Raw genomic sequence first — 20,770 nt, forward strand, 5'->3', positions numbered from 1 at the left:
AGGATGGGAAATACACCAAATGGATGTGAACAATGCTTTTTTACAAGGTGATCTGCATGACGAAGTGTACATGACAATACCACAGGGTTTCACAGACACAGGGGAAAAGCAAAAGGCATGTAAGTTGCTTAAATCTCTCTATGGGCTCAAACAAGGTTCGACTTCAGTGGAACATCAAGTTCACATCAACTTTAATAAGTGCTGGCGTCACTCATAGTCAACATGACTATTCGCTTTTCATTAAGTAAGCAGCAGGGAAGAGCATTGTTTTCCTGGTCTATGTCGATGACCTGTTAATTACAGGAAATGATTTTCAATTGATTGCAGATACAAAATTGGCATTACAGACGAATTTTAAAATTAAAGATCTTGGTGATCTACGTTTTTTCCTTGGCATTGAGTTTGCCAGGAACTCGACAGGCATAGTCATGCATCAGAGGAAGTATGTGTTAGAACTCATTTCTGATCTTGGATTGTCCCGTAGTAAACCAGTTCACTCTCCTATGCAATTAAATGTCAAGTTCACCACCATCGCTTTGATAAACCCATTGGCACCACTACTTTAGATACGGGTTTATCGGATCCCAGCAGCTATCAAAGACTCATTGGTCGACTCATTTACTTGACAGTCACTAGGACTGACATTTTTTTCCCTCTACAATGTCTGAGTCAGTTCATGCAGAATCCCAAGTCATCTCATATGGAGGCTACTTTGAGGATTGTTAGATACCTCAAGTTTTGTGCTTGATTGAGCATTCTCCTGTCTTCTGTTCCTTCTTCGCAGTGGACTGTTTATTGTGATGCAGATTGGGCAGCTTTCCCCAACACTAGAAGGTCTGTTACAGGTTATATAGTTAAGCTTGGTGACTCCCTCATTTCTTGGAAATCGAAAAAGAAAGTTACTATATCTCAGAGCTCTGCTGAAGCCGAGTATAGAAGTTTAGCCTCAGCGGTGGCTGAAATTGTTCGGCTAGTTGGACTACTTTCAGAATTGGGTTGGCCTCTCCAGTTTCCAGTTCCCGTTTATTGTGATAGCAAGGCTGCCATGCAGATTGCTACCAACACAGTAATCCATGAACACACGAAGCATATTTACATTGATTGTCACATTATTAGGGAAGCAAGGCCTGCTCAACACTTTCTATCTTGCCTCATCTAAACAATTGGCAGATTTGTTGACTAAGGGTCTTAGTTGTTTGCAGCATTCTCACCTTTTGTCCAAGCTAGGCATGCTCAATATCTTCTTTGTGCCTAGGTTGACGGGGGTATTGAGTATCCTGCTGTCAATACAAGCAATTAGTTGAGAAAAATTAGTTAATTGCTAATCTCGATTAATTAGTTCACTAATATTCCAGTTGTAATAGTTTGTTAGTTAACTAGCTACACTAGCTACTGATTAGTTTTAAACTCTACCATAGTTAGATTCCTTTACACTCTACTATAGTTAGGATGTCTATAAATAGCTTGTATTATATTTTTTTTCATTCAAGCTTTAATACAATAAAACAGTGATTTTGTTCTCTTCTTAGATTATTAAACCGCCATTGATATTCCCATTTCTGCTCAGAGAAAGTTCCTTGCAGGGAACTTAACAAGATGCAAAATGAAAAATGAAGTGATATTACCGATGAGATGAGCACAGAACTTGAAAAAAGAGAATAAGAGTGGTACAAAGATATTTGCAACCTATTGACAGAAAGGGAACAGGAGGTAACACAACCGACATGCCTAAGGCAGGGACAAGTTCCTGATAAGGAAATACACACCAATAATCCATTTGAGGCCCTTGATAAGGATAGTAAGGATGAGGAAGTAGATATTACATGTCTTAAAATAATGTTAACACCAAGATGGTTGTCTCAAATGAGGATATTTCTGAGATCACAAGTGAATCATAAAAGGAAATGAATATCAATCATCAGAAGCTATGGTAGTTAATGCCCAGTCGGTGATGAAGCAGCTGGAGGAGGTGATAAAGGGTGATGATGGAGATAATGCAGATAAAGATCACAAGGTTAGAGAAGAAACACAAAATCAAAAAACAGTACAAGTACAGTTCATAGCCTTGGTGATGGCTATGGATGATGAGGCACTGGCACTCGATTTGAGGGGATGTTTCTACCTGAAACAAAAACATAGGAATTAGTACATACGGAGAAGTCTGGGAACTCAATATTAACTATTAACTATTGATAATGATGGTGTGAATACAAAACCAATGGAGTAATTACATGCTTTAGTATCTCATCAAGCACTTGTATTACAGAGGTAGATAGTCTTAATATAAATATTGAGGGAGGGGTGACAGAAGATAGAGAGGAGGAGTAAAGTGCTAAAATTGCAAGAAAGTGTGAAAAGACGCTGATTATCACCTCTAGTTTTATACAAAGAAAAAAAGGTAAAACTAAAAGGAATATGGATTTCCAACGAACAATCATACAAGCGAAAAGGAGGTAAAAGTCAAATGATAGATGATTATGACAGCCTAATTTTGGAATATAAGATCAGTGAGAACTAAAATTGCATTCCATAGAGTGCAAATATTGAATCGGCATCATAAGTTTTTCCTAATTGCTTTAATGGAACCTTTTGAATATACTAGACATATACAAAATTTTAAGAGGATGCTGTAGAGAATAGCAAAAGAAAAGTATAAGTCGGGAACCCTGTTGCTAGCCTAATATGATTAACTATGATCGGAAGATAATTCACCTAAAAAGGAGAAGTTAGAAATTAGAACTTGTAAGGAAGAAGACTCTTTTATTTGAGTTATTCTTAAGTTTTCTTGTTTGGTTACAAATGCTTAGAGTCACCCCTATTTATACTTGTATATGGATGCTTCTATAAATTATTCTAGATAAATCTACATGAAATATCTAGATATCGTTATATTCTTGCTATGTAACAAAAATTTAGATATTTCTATACTTAAATACAAATATCTAATTATCTAGAACATCTAATTTATCCTAAGTATAAATATCAAATATATTTGTACCACAAAATTCTAGAAGTTCTATTAAATATCTAAGATATTTTTAGTACCTACAAAATTTTATCTTTATTTTTCACATTCCCCCTTAAAGTGATTTTTTGGAAACTAACCCACACTTGTTGAGGAAGAACTCAACGAAAGCTTTCAGTTTATGTCTTGGTGAAAATGTCAATATTTTCTTCGAGACTCCTATTGCTTCATCAAATGATAATGATTTTCCATTATCGATGGTCCATGTAAATTATCTTCTTGTTGGGTTTCTGAAATTCCCCTTTCTCTTATCATCTCAGCAATTATATTATCCAGAGAAATACTATTACTTTCCTGTTAAGTCTCAACACCAACATAGGATCCACTGCCATATTTTGTTATCATCGCCTCGATAGATTTGGTGGTAACTTTAGAGCTTTAAAAAATCATATCATTTGTCTTTGAGACTTCAATATAAACTTATTTCTCTATTAGATCTGTCATTTCCCTCTATGCTTTTAAATTTTCGCCGAGTCATTCATTGGCTTTGATATTGCAGAAGATTGACCAAATACTTCCGCTTCCAATAAATCCCCACTCAGTGCTTTCACCATGAAGGTCGCGACTAGCACATGTAGTTTAAGATATTCCTTGTTCAGGATTTTCTTCATTTATTATTCAATAGAAGCTATCATATCACCTCTAGGAACATCCTCAAAAATTTCTTGTTTCGTGCCGTCAACATCTGTTTCATGCTTCTCTGCGTTATCAACTACATTATATTCTAGATCCTCAATCCATTCTCTTTCAATATTGATGGAAACCATGGGATCTATTGATCGAGTCCTAGTGACTAAACATTGATCCCGCTTTTCTTCTTCTTCAGGAACCTTTTGAGTCATATTGATCTACTTGGCCTTGCAATATCTTTTTATGTGTCCTCAATTACAACATCAATAGCATCTAAGAGGCTTCTTACCATAATAGTCAGAAGGTTCTTCCTTCTTTCCAGGTGAGCTTGAACAACCTGATAATCCAGAGTACAAGATATTTCTTACTCTTCCTTTTAAGTTCGTCTTGTCGGCTACAAGAGCATTGCCTTCTCCTTCGACAAATACAACAACCAATTGTTTGGATAATAGCTCCTATGATGATAACAAATTCTCAATTTCATCCAAGGATGGTTGTTGAGCCCGTCCTTGAATTGACTTCACAAATGAAATATATTGAGGTTTCAAACCATGAATGACTATCCATCTGATTCGTGCTTTAGAAATAGCCTCCTCTATATTCAATAGGCATATCTCATAACATAAGTTCTTAATCTTTATAAAAATACTCAGTGATGGAATGATTGCCTTGAGTAGTGTTAGCCAAACATCTCCAATATCTGCAGTCCAGGTTCCTTCTTCTAATTGATCAAACAATCGAGGGTCCTCCATATTTCTTGAGCTGATTTATACCTTATAATATTATCAAATAATCTGGGGGAGATTGTCATCGAAATAATGAAATCTGTCTTCACATTAATCCGCTTCCACTTCTTGTACGCACTGCTCTTTTCTAATCCATCAGCAGGAGGACTTGTGTTACTCCCATTCGCATATCCACAAATCCTCACCTATAATGTATGATCAATACACGTTTTCCATACCTTGTAATTGGACTTATTCAATAAGTCCATCCGCAGTCCATTAACATGGACGCAAATATCCATATAGAAGAACCAGTTGAATCTACCTCTAACTCGATACTGAAATATCACCAATAAGGCAATCTACAATTATTGCTCTGATACTATGTAGAGAACAGAAAAAGAAAAGTATTACCTTAGAACCCTTCTACTAACCCAAGATCATTAACTAAGATTAGAAGATTCATTCAACTAAAGAAGAGGAAGTTAGAAATGAGAACTTTTATGGAAGAACACTCTTTTCTTTGAGTTGTTCTTAGATATTCTTGGGTTGGTTACAAATGATACCCTATTTAAACTTGCATAGGGATACTTCTAGAAATTATTCTAGATACATCTACAAGAAATATCTCGATATCCTTATCTACTTACTATGTAACAAAAATCTAGATATTTCTATTCTTTAATATAAATATTTAATTATCTAGAACATCTAGATTTTCTTTAGTATAAACATCAAAGATATTTACTCTACAAAATTCTAGAAAGTACTACTAAATATCTAAGATATTTTTTTGTATTTTATCATAATTTTTCCAAGAGGCTGGGGATAAATTATGTGAACTACAACACAAATGGTATGATTTGGGTCATTGTGAATGTTCAGGTGCAGGTAGGGGCAATTTCTTACACTGAACAACAAATTAATTTGCATCTTACATTAGAAGATGGAATGAAATTGATGACTATTTTTGTATATGCCAAATGCTATTTTGAAGAGAGACTAGAGCTATGGGGTGATTTTTATAGCACTAGCAGTAACTATCCATTCCCTTTGATAGTGGGGGAGGCATAAATGTAATTTTGGGAGATGAAGAGAAAATAGTAGGTCTTGTGTACCTAGGATTATATAAAGATTTTGCCTTCTAAATTAATTCATGTGATTTGGATAATATACACTTTTCTGGAAGTCCATTCACTTTGTGGAATGGAAGATCAAATTAAAATTGTATCTTCAAGAGATTAGACAAGGTGATCACTAACCAAGCTTTGTAAGATGTGATTGGAAACATGGAGACTCAACTTCTACCAAGGACTGCTGATGAGTTATGACCATATGATAGGAGATTAGGGCTTCAAGATGTTTTGATGATCCCCTCACAAGTGCATGGACCTGGTCCTCTGCAAAGTATGAAACTAGTCCCATCGATCAAAAGTACTGCACAGCTGTAAAGGTTCTCTGCATCAGGAAAGTTGGTGAAGTACAATGTACTACACCAATTAGAGTCGACTATGTTGTTTGTTTGATGGATAATAATCTTCATGGCATATATATCAAACATAAACAACAACATTACTCATTCATTCGAAAAAGGGAAAATTCTTCAAGCTTCAAGAACAGCAAAGCCCAAGCCCAAGTGTATTCGTTGCTTCATGTATTCGTTGTATTTTGTTGGGTTGTAATTGTTCTTAAATAGTACAATTCATTTCATCTGTGATGAAAACGTTTCAACCTTGGGTGAATCATTGTATGGGTTGGGTTACTGGTGACATAGGCTTTTACTTCAAGTCTATATCAATCAAGTAGGATTAGTATAGAGTACAGTGTTGTATCTGCTCTGGCTCGGCTAAGTGATATGATTTATTAATTAGTAAAGAAATTAGCAGGTTAATCTCTTGTTTTGTAACCAAGTTTAACTTTTGCTTGTGGAAGATTAGTGAAAGTTTTTTTTGAAAAGTCCTGTTGAGAACAGGTCGTTGTTTTCCTTCCTTAAGCAAGGAGGTTTCCATGTTAAGTGCTTGTCATCTTTACTTTCTGCAAATTGTTCTTTATTTTTGTTTGTTAGTGTTGTGAGGACCTATTCCCATCTAAGTAAGTGGACGCATACATCAAGTGGTATCAGAGCTTCACTTTTGAAGTTGGTTAACACCAAGAAAAGGAAGATCATGGACGAATAGCTGCTCCACCGAATCTGGAGGAAGGACAATCATACACCAAACCACCTCGATTCAATGGACAATACTATGGTTGGTAAAAGAATCGAATGCATGACTATATCAATGCAGAAGACTCTGAGTTTTGGGATGTCGTTCTCGATGGAACATACTCCATTGAAAGAAGTGAAAGATGGAGAAGTTACTACTTATGCGGTCAAAACTAGAAAAGCGTACAGTGATGGTGACAGAAAAAAATTCGAAAAGAACTTCAAGGATAAAAGATTCTAGTATGTGGCATTGGCACTGATGAGTACAACATAATCTCTGCTTGTAAATCTGCAAAACAAATATGGGACTGTCTTAAAATTGAACACAAATGAACTAAACGAGTGAATGAGTCAAAGGTGAATATGCTCACTACTTAGTGTGAAAATTTGGTGATGAAGGAAGGAGAGACTATCTTTGAGGTGAACTCTCGCTTCACTGCAATTACTTATGAGCTCAGAGGCCTAGGATAACCTATTCCAATGTGTAACAAAGTACAGAAAATTCTAAAAGTTCTTCCAAAATCTTTTGAGAGCAAGGTAGATGCAATTACTAAGGCAAAAGATCTAATGACACTGCCTATGGATGAGATAATAGGAAAATTCCAGATATATGAGGTAACAGGAAGCAAGGGATATCAGGGAAGAAAGGAAACAAAGAGAAGACCATTGCACTAAAATCATCTCAAGTTGAGATGACTGATGAGGAGGCTGAGATGGCATACATACCTAGGAGGTTTCAAAAGATCATTAAAAATATGGAGGTTTTAAAAAAGAAAGCATCAACTAGTAGAACAACAACAACAAATGATATATGTCATAAGTGTGGTAATGTTGATCACTTTATGAGTGACTGACCCAGCCAAAAATAGGAGTCTCACGTAGTTAAATATTGCAAGAAGGACCTTGTCTCGAAGAACTTTCGAAGGAAGGATCATGCTGATCAGTTAGTCAAAAAAGACTTCACTGTCTTGGGATATGATTCAAGTGAATCAGCGAGAGATGATGAAGATCATGAGGATGTCTCAATGATGGATTTTGAAGACTATGAAAGCATTTTTAACTCAATATTCTTCTTGATGGCAAAGTAAGACGATGAAGAAGATAAAATGAGGTAACTTTTTTTGAATTGATAGATGACCTATATAATCTTCCTGCTGAAAATTTCAGGAAACTTGCTACATTAATGATTGATTATGTGGATGATCGCTCGACTGAAAACTTAATGTTGAATGAAAAATCAAGTTTGAGTTAGAATTAAAATATAGTAGTTCTAGCTCAGATTTCTGAAATGAGTACTAGAATATGGATATTGGAATCTAACAATGAAAATTTGTTGAAGAAGAGCCTAGCACCTCAGAAAATGACAAAAAAAAACTTAGTATTTTTTCGGAAGAACTGGAGGATAAGCTTAAAATTTATGAATCTAAGCTAGTTGCCTCTCTTGAAACAAATTATCAACTGAGAAAAGATCTTAGGAGAATCAAATAAGAGTTAAGTAACTCTCTTAAATGGACTGACTCATCCACGATTCTCTCTAACCTGTCTTAGAAAAGTTTCAATAAGAAAAAGGGGATAGGTTGCAGATAAATAGAACAACCATATAATCCTCATAGAAAATATGTGTCTGTGGTTGATAACTTTTTGTATACTCATTGTGGACGTAATGGACACTTGAAAGAGAAGTGTGACAAACTGATGGAGACTAAAGAAAGGCATGTGAAATTTGTGAAATTTGATAACTATAAAACAAACAAGGAACGGGGACCTGGTCCCTGTACTGAATCTGTTAGACATGACAGGAATGTGAAAAAATGCATAAGGGACCTGGCCCTCGCTATTACTTCAGTAAGAAAACCTAACCCTCCTTCAACAAGAAGCTTTCTTGTTAAGCCTTTTGAAAGTTACTGGGAACTCCATATTAAGTGGGTTCCTAAGACTAACAAGTAACTCTTGTGCAGAAGGGAGGAAGGAGTCAGTAGTGGATGCTCCAGGCACATGAAAGGTGACACTTCTAACTTCCTCTCTTTACAAGCACACCAAGGTGGTGGTGTGTCCTTTGGTGGTTGACAAAAACAGTTTATCCTTGGAGTTGGAAGAATAGACAAGTTTGACAACAACTCAATAAATAATGTAAATTATATGGAGGGACTCGAGTACAATCTACCGAGCGTATCCCATTATTTATGATAAAGGAGACAAGGTTAAATTCATGGATGACAAGTGCTTAGTTATTAACTGTAAAACAAGGAAAGTGGTGATGTCTGCTACAAGAATAAAAAATATGTATGTAGCTGATCTACAGTCCATTGAAGGAGATGATCTATCGTGTCTAAGTGGTCAAACTAATGATGCTGACGTTTGGCACAAACGTCTTAGTCATGTAAGTTCTAATCTACTGAATAAACTTGTTGTAGGGGACTTGGTCCGCGGACTACCCAAGATGAAGTTCACAAATGATTTAATATGCAATGCATGTGCAAAGGGAAAACAAACAAAATCTTCATTCAAGGACAAGAAAGGAGTTAGCACATCTAGACCACTTGAATTGCTTCACATGGATTTGTGTGATCCAATCAGAGTTTTGAGCAGAGGGGGTAAGAAATTCAGTCTTGTTGTTGTTAATTATTTCTCTAGGTATACATGGACCATGTTCTTGAGAACGAACAATAAGATAGCTGGACAAATGATTGTCTTGTTCAAGACTATCCAATCAAATCTAAACTGCAAAATTGGAAGCATCAGATCTGATCATGGTACAGAGTTCGACAACTCTCAGTTTGAAGGTTTTTGTGTTGAGCATGGAATAAACAAAATGGAATGGTAGAAATAAAGAATAGAACCTTGGTGGAGAGTGAAAGGACCACGCTGATTGACTCACAACCTGCTATGAATTTCTGGGCTGAGGCATTCAACACAGTTTCTATGTGATAAACAGGTGTCTCATCAGATCTTTAATCAAGAAGACCTTTTACGAGTTGTTGAATGATAAAAAACCTTCACTAGACCATCTCAAACTATTTGGTTGTAAATAATTTATTCTGAACAACGGAAAGTATGATCTAGGAAAGTTTAATGATAGAAGTGACGAAGGTGCCTTTGTGGGATACTCTTCCACAAACAAGGCATATCGGGTGTTCAACTAAAGGACTCTTTGTGTGGAAGAAAGCATGCATATCAAGTTTTATGAGATCAAGAAAAAGGGTGATGAAATTGATGATCATGAAGTTGAGGAGCTGACAACTGATAAAGAGGAGACTCAAGGTGATGAAGAAAAGAATGTTGAACTTACACAAGGTCTTGGTCCTCAAGTCAAATCCAAAGACACTGCATCTCAATCTTCGGCTAAACGGTGATTCCGATGCTGACAGAGAGGAGGATATTACTAGAAAGTCTGGATGGAAATATCAATCTTCACATCCACTAGACAATCTAATTTATCCACTTGACTCGGGAATTTAGACTACGTCAAAGTCACGAAACCTAGTTGCATATTCAACGTTCATATCCCTAGCTGAAAAAAGAATATCAAAGAAGCCTTGAAAGATCTTGACCGGGTAGTGTCTATGCAATTAGATCTTCATTACTTTGAATAAAGCAAAGTGTGGCACCTGGTCCCCAGGCCAATTGACTGAACTATTATAGGATAACAATGGGTATTCAGAAACAAATTTGATTAGCATGACACTATTACCAGGAATAAGTCAAGACTGGTGGTGCAAGGATACAACCAAGACGAAGGGATTTATTATGATGAGACCTTCACTCCTGTAGCTCGAATAGAAGCCATCAGAATTTCGACTGTGTTTGCTGCAAACAAAGAATTCAAACTATTTCAAATGGACATTAAATGTGCTTTACTAAATGGAAATTAGAAGGAAAAAGGATATGTCAAGCAGCCTCCAGGATTTGAAGACACTGATCTTCCTGACAATGTGTTGAAATATGACAAAGCCTTGTATGGTTTAAAACAAGCTCCTAGAGCTTGGTATGAGAGGCTACTGAAGTTCTTGTTGACTAATGGTTTTAAGAGAGGCAAAATGGATAACACCTTATTTCTAAAATACAGAGGGAAAGAATTGTTGATTGTGCAAGTCAATGTTGATGATATAATTTATTATGCAACCTCAATGGTCTATGCAAGGAGTTTGCTGAGTTGATAAGTAGTGAGTTTCAGATGAGCATGATGGGTGAACTTACTTTCTTCTTAGGACTGCAAATTAGACAATCTTCTCAAGGCACTTCTATTTTCCAAGAGAAGTACATCAATGAGATACTCATAAGTTTAAAATGATGGATGAAAGGGTTCTGAACATTCCCATGAGCACAAGTGTCAGACTTGATAGAGATGAAACGGGTAAAGAAGTCAATCAAACCATATATAGAGGTGTTATCGGATCACTTCTGTATCTTACAACTAGTAGAACAAACATAGTGTTCAGTATGGGAATATGCGCAAGATTTCAAGCACCACCAAAAGAGTTGCACTTGAAAGAAGCAAAAAGGATTGTAAGATACTTGAAGTGAACAGAGGACCATGTACTCTTCTAACCAAAAGGTGACACTTTTGATATAATTTGCTATGCCAATGCTGATTATGCAGGTTTCTTGGTGGATCGAAAAATCACTTTAGGGATGGCATAGTTCTTGGGATCATCACTAACCAAGAAACAAAACTCTGTAGCTCTATCTACAGCTGAGGCGGGGTATGTGGCTGTGGGGATTAAACAACAATTAAAGGATATTGGTATGCTCAAAAATGCCATTCCTCTTATGTGCGAAAACACTAGTGTAATTAATACGACAAAGAATCTTGTACAATACAAGAGGACAAAGCACATAGATGTGAGGCATCACTTTTAAGGGACAATGTTGAGAAGATGAATGTTGTGATGAAGTTTTGTAACACTGAAGAGCAGCTAGCTGACATTTTTACAAACCTCTGATTAAAGAAAGCTTCATGTAGAATAGACTGAGATTGGGAATGCACAAGATCAAATAATCTATGAACAAGGCTACTCAAGAGGCTCCTGCTTGACTATGTCTTGGAGGACAGGTATCTATGCTTTTTTAAATACTAATTGCTTGAGAATTCACTCTTTGTACCTTAATGTAGGTATACACTCATGGTGTGCTTAAGTGAAAAGATAATTCAATCACACTAAATTGGGCTAAAAAAACAAAAGGAGGGACCTGGTCCTCAAAAGGTTAGTATCATTATACTACACTGACAATTGTCAACATCACTGCCACATGTCTTCATTTCATTCGTCGCGTTAGTTTCTGAGGTCTTTTCATTTTTAAATAAATCGTTGGAACTATTGGGGACCCGATACTCCTCTCACTTTAAATACCTCTCTTTCTTCTATAACAACTCATCAAATCTTTCTAATGTCTTTTTCTTAAACGAGATTTCTAAATCATTCTCAGAGATCATATTGATTCTTCTTTCTCTTCTCACAATGTCTAAGTCTAATTCTTCTTCCAAAGTCCCAATCTCCCCAGAAATAGAAAAACCTAGTTCATACGATTTCTCAATTCCTGTTCCAAAAGAGACACCATCAACTCAACTGCGTAGAGATGGAACCCAGAATGTGTCTGACATACCGGTGACTGAAGTTGAGGATAGGTCTACCTTGCCAAAGATGGATGAATTGCCATGTTCTCCAAATTTAGTTCTATTTGAGGGAAGCTTTCAAACATATGAAGCACAATATATGTCAAAGCCTAGTTCTAAGAAAGTTTCTGAGGAGATCGAAGATGCGTCGATGGTTGTTTGATATACCATGTCTGAAAGGCTCTTTTAGGGGGATTTGCTTGAATGATAGGGCTCATAATCGTGTATACTTACAGTGGGGAAAAAGTTGGTGGCTATCCAGAGTTTTGCCTCGCTTAGGGGTGATTCTTATCCATCATTACTAAATGAGGTTTTCAGGTTCTCTGAGCAGGTCTCTTCCAAAGGTCAAGAAATTTTTGGCAAATCTCCCAAGTCCTTTGTTGTTGATTCTGAAGTGGAGGAAGAGGAAAAATCCCACTTGATATGGAAAATGCAGGGTAAAAGGGGTAGCAATATTCCGCATGTCAATGATCTTGAACGAGATGTTGTGACAATCACTCGTGATACTGAGCATACACGTGCTGGCATTGAGGAGGAAAGGAAATGTAAAGGGAAGGGAAATTTGGCAAAGTTCTATGTGAAGGAAAGTAAGAGAAAATATGGCACAAAAAGTGTTACTCAAAAAGTGCTAGGTAGTGTCATGGTGGAAAATGCAACACAGACTGAAAGGATAAGGCGTCAAAGGGAACAAGGGGTTCTACAAAAGGAACATGTTTCGAATCCTATCCTTATTAATGACAGTGAAACATAATCTGTGGATATTTCCAAGTATGTGGAAAAACGTCGACGGGAATTAGAGGATGAGAGTCTAAAATCCAAAGTAAATCAGAAGAAAACAAAGAAATCTCTAGCAAAATGGGAAAAGGCTCCAAAGAAAAAAATCTCATGTGAAAAGGAATGAGGATGTTCAACCCGTAAAGAGACATATTCCCAGGGTTCAGAATGTCCGTCAAGAACCAGAATGACCAGAGAAGAAAGTATTGAAAAAATGGAGGTTCAAAAGGTGCTAAATGGAAGAGCGTTTGCCAAGGACATACTGACAAAGTCTGGTGTGGCAGCACTCGTTGGTGCTGTCGCCATACAAGTATGGGGTCATCTATTTGAACCCATATTCTGTACTTTCATGAACCAGAGCTGTGTAAGTTCTATTATAAAATACAATTGCTCGTGGATGGGGGAATACGACTGCTGTTGAGGGAATGGAAATAAGCATAACTACAGAAGTGTTGGGGGATCATTTTGGTATTTCCTGTGGTTCGAATTAGATCTATAGGATGCAAGCCCTCTGCAGAATTCACGCAGCTTGCTATGAAAAGGGTTGAGGTTAAACGGGATGGAGATCCCAAAAAGTATCTCAAGGGCGAGTTCTAGTTGTTCATTGAGTTTGTCAACAAGGTCCTGGTCCCTAGAATGGAGAAGCGTACTGTAGCATTTGCAGCAGACCTGTTCCTCATTGAAAAATTGGTATAACTTCAAGAGATAAATCTCCAGTTCATCATGTTGGAACATATGCACATGGTCATGACTTGGAAAAAGTCTAAGCATGGGATTCCTTATGGGTATCTTCTGAACTTTGTGTTCAATCACTTTGAAGAACCTTTAGGATTAAATGTACCTGTTACCACTAAACAAATTTTCACCAAATCCAAACAACAAGAGTGTGAGTGAATTGAAGGGGATGTTCCAGGTCGGTCACAAGTTGCAGTGGTTCTTGAACAACAAGCCACTCTCAAACGAGAAGTGGATGATCTTTCAGCTTTACTGAGTGCCAAAGAGGTTGAAGTAGCCACTCTCAAGTCTGAACTGCAGAAGGTTATCTCTAGCGGACCTTGTACTCGTCAGGGTAACGAGGAAGTGTTAAGAATGTTGAGGGCTTAAAATGATCTGTTGAAAGCTAAAAATGCCTCCCTCTGTGAGGAAATTCATACTCTCAATAAGAAACTCATCAAATTTCATGAGGATGCCAATGAGAGATTGACTCTGCGTATGCGTACCCTTACCCTTGCTCCCCTCCGTACTAAATGTATCTTGTTGTCTTACTCTCCCCATCTGTACTCCACTCCTATGGCTTGATGTTTTGATAAATTTCAATGGACAATATTTATATGATCTATTTTTTTGTATCAGACTATCTATGCGTGGTTTTTTTATCTCTTTATGCTTTCATACGAATGTTCTGTATGGCCATAGCCTTGAATTATCTTGTTGCCTTGTATTATAACTTGTGTATGTTTACAGTCTCTCCTTTTCAATGATGTCGAAAGGAGGAATATTGTGTAGTACTGTTTGTAAGAAGGAACATAGCTTAAGGGGGAACATGGATTAAGGGGGAACATTGCTTTTTGTTGATCTTGTTGAATGAATGTGTGAGGAAGTTATGTAGGTCGTTTGTCATCATCAAAAAGGGGGAAATTGGTAGGAACTTAGATCTTTAACATGTTTTGATGATCTCCTAACAAGTGCTCTGCAAAGTATGAAACTAGTCCCAATGGTCAAAAGTACTGCACAACTGTAAAGGATGTCTGAGTCACGAAGGTTGGTGAAACACAATGCACGACAAAATTACTCATTCTTTAAAAAAAAGGAAAATTCTTCAAGTTTCAAGAACAACAAGGAACCAGCCAAATTGTATTCATTTCTTCTTGTATTCCGTGTATTTTGTTTGCTTGTAATTGTTCTGAAATAGTAGGATTTGTTTGAGCTGTGATATAAACGTTTCAACCTTGTGTGAATCATTGTAAGAGTTCGAATTATGGGTAACTTGGGAGTTTACTTCAAGTCTATATTAATCAAGTAGGATTAGTATAGAGAGTACTGTTGTATCTACTCTAGCTCAGCGAAGTGATAGGGTGTATTACTTTGTTTAGAGATTAGCAGGTTAATCTCTTGTTTTGTAACCGACTTTTACTTTTGGTTGTGAAAGATTAGAGAAAGTGATTTTTTTGAAAAGTCCTATTGAGAACAAGTCGTGGTTTTCCTCCCTTGAGCAAGGAGGTTTCCACATAAAGTGATTGTCATCTTTACTTTCTGCAAGTTGTTCTTTATTTTTGTGTGTTAGTGTTGTGCGGACCGGGTCCCATCTAAGTAAGTATACGCATATATTCCATCACCATGCCCCTTTATTACATTCTTGTGGAGGATTTGTACAGTCCTTTAAGGAAGGTTATTGAAATTCTAGACAAAAAGGCTGATTTTAAAGAAAGGGGGAAGGAGAACCTTAAGGGGGAACACTATGGGATGTTTTCATTCAATGCAAGTTGAATGTTTAGAGAAATCATTTTGTGATAGATTCAAGAAATTGATGATTAGAGAGGAGAATCTGATACTAAAGGAGTAGCTTTTTGAATAACATCAAACATATGTGAATAGAACTATTCTTTATTAAGCACACGCTGAATATAGCTTATATCTTTATTATGAAGAGGAATCTAGGAGTCAAAAAACTATAATTCAGTAGCTTAAAAGGGATAACAACAGTAATTATTTTATTGTTTAGGGAAGGGAAGGAGAAAGAGATTAACTCTAAAAATATTATGATGGTTTAAACTTAAATATTATTCCTGGAGAATATGGAATCAAGAGTGGTGTTTTAACTTAATGGGGATAGTGATTGTGGATCTGATAGATCCACTGGTCATTTTTATCAATTTTGTTTGTATATTGTCGGGGAAGACATTGTGGACATTGTTGAGGTTTTCTTTCAGGTCACTCCTTACCAACATCAATTACTCACGCTAATTTTGTTTTACTACCTAAAAGGATTACATTCAGTCTTTTTTTAATTTAAGACCAATTAGTCTAAATAAATTTATTAATAAGGTGATCTCTTGAACTTTGCATGACAGTTTGAAGGAATACCTCCTAGGGTGACTCATCCATATCAATCTGGGTTTGTGAAGGGTAAAACTATCCCTGAAAATGTGCTACTTGCTTAAGAGAACATTACTAATATTGAAAAAGAGGGAAGCTATCAAATGTGGTAAGTAAATTGAACATACATAAGGTATATGAAAGGGTGAATTGGAGGTGGTGACAAATATGGGTTTTAATACTATTGTTGTGAACATTATTAGGAGGTTGTTTGAATTTAATTGGTACTTTATTCTCATAAATGGTCAGACTCAAGTTTTCTTCCATTCTACAAGAGGGGTGAAATAGGGAGATGCTTTATTACCTGCAGTATTCATCATTGTTGCTCAAGTACTTACTAGGGTACTAAAACTATATTTGAAATATGAATATGCTGGATATGGGATTCTCGAGTTAAGTGATAAGTTAAATCATCTGGCTTATTAAAATGAACTATCTTTGCAACAGTTGAAAGAAAGTCATTACTACATATTATGGAGGCTTTGAAGTAATATGAAGAGAAGTCGGGACAAATGGTTAACAAGAACAAAAGTTTATTTATATGTCTGATAAGGCTGCTCATCCTCACATGCAACTGGTAGACAACTTCACAAGGTCTAAGAATAGAATGTTTTCCTTTAACATACCCAGGGGGCCCAATTTATCATGAAAAGAAGATAAAAAGTCATTTTAATCAGGTGATTAAGAAGATATAGAACAAGTTGTAGATGTGGAAAGGTAAAATGCTTTCTTTTAGTGGTAAAGCGGTGCTTATAAATAATGTATTACATAGTATCCCCATCTATTTGTTATCAATTATATTATCACCTAACAGTGTGGTTAAAGATATACATAGGTGTTTTTTAAAATATCTTTGGAATTCCAAAGATGGTGGACGAGCAAAACATTAAATTGGTTGGGATAGTATATGTTTAATAATAGGGGCGAAGGTCTTGCTTTTAGATTCTTATTTGATATTTCTAAAGTTTCATTTGCAAAATTATGGTGGAATTTTAGAATAAACAATTATCTATTGTACAACTTCATGTGGATTAAGTATTGTAAGACGTAAAGGGCTCAAATTGTGGAGTGGAGGGATGGATATCAAGTCTGGAAAATGATGTTAGTGGCTATGGATTGCATTGATAAGGAAATCTTATGGTATGATACTTTGAGACAATGTTCTCTAGACTATGTTTTACTTATAAAACATATCTCTAATATAAACTAGAAGAGGTTAACCAGTCTAAATGTGAGGGAATGTGGAATGGTGAAATGATGACTTGACTATTCAATGAAGAAGTGTTTGCTAACATTCAGTCTTTAATAAGGGACTACCAGATATCAGAAGAAAGGGATAAGCGTTCATTGATGCTAATAACACTCAAACTACTCTTTAAAACTAATTAAAGAGTATGCTATGTCAATAAAAAATTGTTGATAAAAATTATACAACAAAGAGTGGGGGTCGAATCCCACAAAGAGTGGTGCGAGGTTTAGGATTCAATGGAAGAATTAAGATGCAGCTAATTTAAATGTAGAAAATGAAGAAAATGGGCGGAAGATTCAACAAAATTTAACCAACCAATTTCAAGTTCACAAATTAAATTCAAACTTTAAGCAAACAAGAATTTACTAAACAAATCAACTCTAGGGTCATGGATATTGAACATCGATGTCGCTAAGTGGTCAAATTGCATTGCTCCGAAAAGCTAACTAATTATGGATAGGTTGGGTCATCTTCAATAATGTTAATCTTCATTCTATCTCATAACACTAGTTCATAAAATACGCTTTCAACCTCATTTATGCAATTTTAGAGTCAACCCACTACCTTGATTTTTACAAGTAGATATAACTAAATTGCAAATTCAAACTAATGACCCATTAATATTGGTCTCTTTTGAGCAACAATCTGAGATCTAAGCTAAGATCATGTTTATCACCTTAATCCTTAAATTAATCACATTGTATAAATTCAAATCCATTTTGCAAATTTATAAAAAAGAGAAATTCAAGATACCCACTATGTTAAATCAACACACAACCTCATAATCACACCCATAGAGATTGAGGCGTAGCCACCGATCTCTAAGTGTAAAGCAATTATACCTTGAAAGGAAGGAGTCATGGGTAATATGAAATAATGAATTTAAAAAGCAAACTCACTTTGAATTCAACTTCAACTTACCAAATTCATGAGCAATTGTTGAAAAACCCCAAAGACTAAAAGTGTTCCTCACAAAGTAGAAAATGTTTCTCTCTAAATTATTCAGCACTATCTCAAAATTTTTTAATTTATTTTCTCTCACTCCTTTGAGCTATTTATATTTTTTCCCCAAAATTTAACCCAAAGCTCAATGTGTGACCCATTTGGTGACATTAGTTGCGCTTGCTGAGCTAATTCAGTGACTCATCAAATAACACTTCAGCTTACATATCTCTTGCTTCACCTTTGAGGTGTTTGAACCATAACGGACACTCTCGATTGATTCTGCCTTTCACATTCAACATATCACCAGTCCCCACCTTTGTTAGACTTTTACACCTCAAATTTTCACCAAGTTCTATCAACTTCGGTGATGGTCACCTTGTTCGCCCTTTGCATTCGGTGTATCATCGTCCCTCTTTGAGTTCGCTAACCCACCTCAATTAATTCAATCGTTTCACTATAAACTTGGGCGAGTTCATACACGTTGAGAGATGTGCCCTTCTCTTTAGGTGATCAATAATGTGGATTAACATTTTATTTTTATGTTTTTGGTCAGTCTTTCAAACATTTGTTCTTGTCTTTCCCTTTGGCCTTCATAGTTGTAAAACATCAAAAAATCATTAGACTTGGACATAATTAGACATTAGGACACTAATTGTTGAACTAAATTGGCATCATGTAAGTGCAAATCTACCACTCACCAACACCCCTAACTTTATGTTTTTCTTGTCCTCAAGTAAATAAAAACACACAGTTAAACAAGGGTGTCTACAAGAGTTATCAATGAGAGATAACATAAAAACACACAGTTAAACAAGGGTGTCTACAAGAGTTATCAATGAGAGATAACATGCATGTATCATTACAGGATTTCTCTCACAAACATGTTGCACTCGATTATGATTAAAAAAAGTCATGTTGCACTCAATTATAATTAAAAAAATAGCTTAAAATGATGACTTCCAAACTTTAAATCAAGCTCAAGTCCACTGTAGCTTCTTTTCTAAAACCAGATCATGCTTCAAAAAATACATTGAGGTGCTCTCACACAAAGACCAATTACATGCGCTCACAAATAAAATCAATGATGAAATAAGCAATCAATGCATCACTCACCCTCCCAAAGAGAAGTAGAAGCAAGCTTCGTCCCATAGATTTTCCCATATTTTTCAATCATCACACAATCTAGTTCATGTAGGATTTCAAAGGTCTTTTAGGATTGTAATGGGGTTTAGAGTTAATATATGGTCGATTTGGCTCATTGACTTCACCTGTTGAAAGCATTTTTGTAATCATCTTCACCTTTTCTCAAGTTTTTTTCATTTGAAAAGTCAAACTTCAATTTTGCAATCACTTTATTTAGTACCCCCTTTTATTTCACAAAACTCTCTTTTTCATTTCAATTTTCTTTTCTGATGATCATTACAATACCTCTTTTTTCTCTTTTTTTCTATTTTAAGGAGTTTTTCCCTCTTTTTTATAACCTCTAAGTTGAGTCTCATTCCATCTTCCTTTGCCTTTAATTTTACATTCTTTCCTCCTTTATTTCCACATCCCCAACTTAGGTTTTTGTCTTAAGTTGGCTATTGGAACATACCAATGCTTCATAACGGATTGTTGGAGAGAAGTTAGGGAAAATTTGGCTCAAGAGGCTTCAATATGGTTGTTAACAAATGGTTTAGGCGCAAATGATGCCAAAATGGATGTGCACCCTCAAAATGTAGGCACATAAGGATATGAAAATTTGGGCTCACCCTCAAACTTTCTGCCCGAGATCATTCCTAACACTAGTAAAGGCTAGAAAATTAGACTAACATTGAAAATTCTAGGATTCAACAAATATGCTTCCAAGTAAAACCTCACCACACATAAAACTTCAAGTATAATCATTTATCACAGCCCAAAAAGATATAATCCTTTGTAGGATATTCATGGCATGTCTAACATAAAAAACAACTAGTCAATCACAAGATTCATAAAGATCGCTCAAAAGAGCAACCACATTGATTCACTCTTTCTACACAGACATTTTAATACCATGCTCATCATGAATACCATTCAAGATATCAATATTGATCACAATCGATCCTCTAATTATATCAATGCAAACTCAAGCATTTCTCTATTTCCAAAACTCATGGGGTAACTGAAAATTTCAGTGAAAAAAAAGAGACCATGTGAGATAAACAAATCGAAACACTACATTAAAACATAAACCAAATACCAAATTATCCAAATGAATGGGATTAGTGACATGCACAATTTCACCCCACCAAGATAAAAGTGCAGTGTCCTCAATGCGAAGAAGAGACCAAAAAGCTTAAATTGAGAGACTCCTTTAATCATAAAGAGAAATCTGATATTGCTGACCAGGTCGGCGGATCACCAAAAGAGGATGAATCATCGAACATGCCTGTAGAGAATGTGAAATCATCTCTACATTCGACGAGGTGAAGACTGATCACCCAAAATATTTTGGGCAATCACTAATATATATATATATATATATATA

Source organism: Solanum pennellii, chromosome 1 (assembly GCF_001406875.1).
Source record: "Solanum pennellii chromosome 1, SPENNV200".
Lineage (NCBI taxonomy): Eukaryota > Viridiplantae > Streptophyta > Magnoliopsida > Solanales > Solanaceae > Solanum > Solanum pennellii.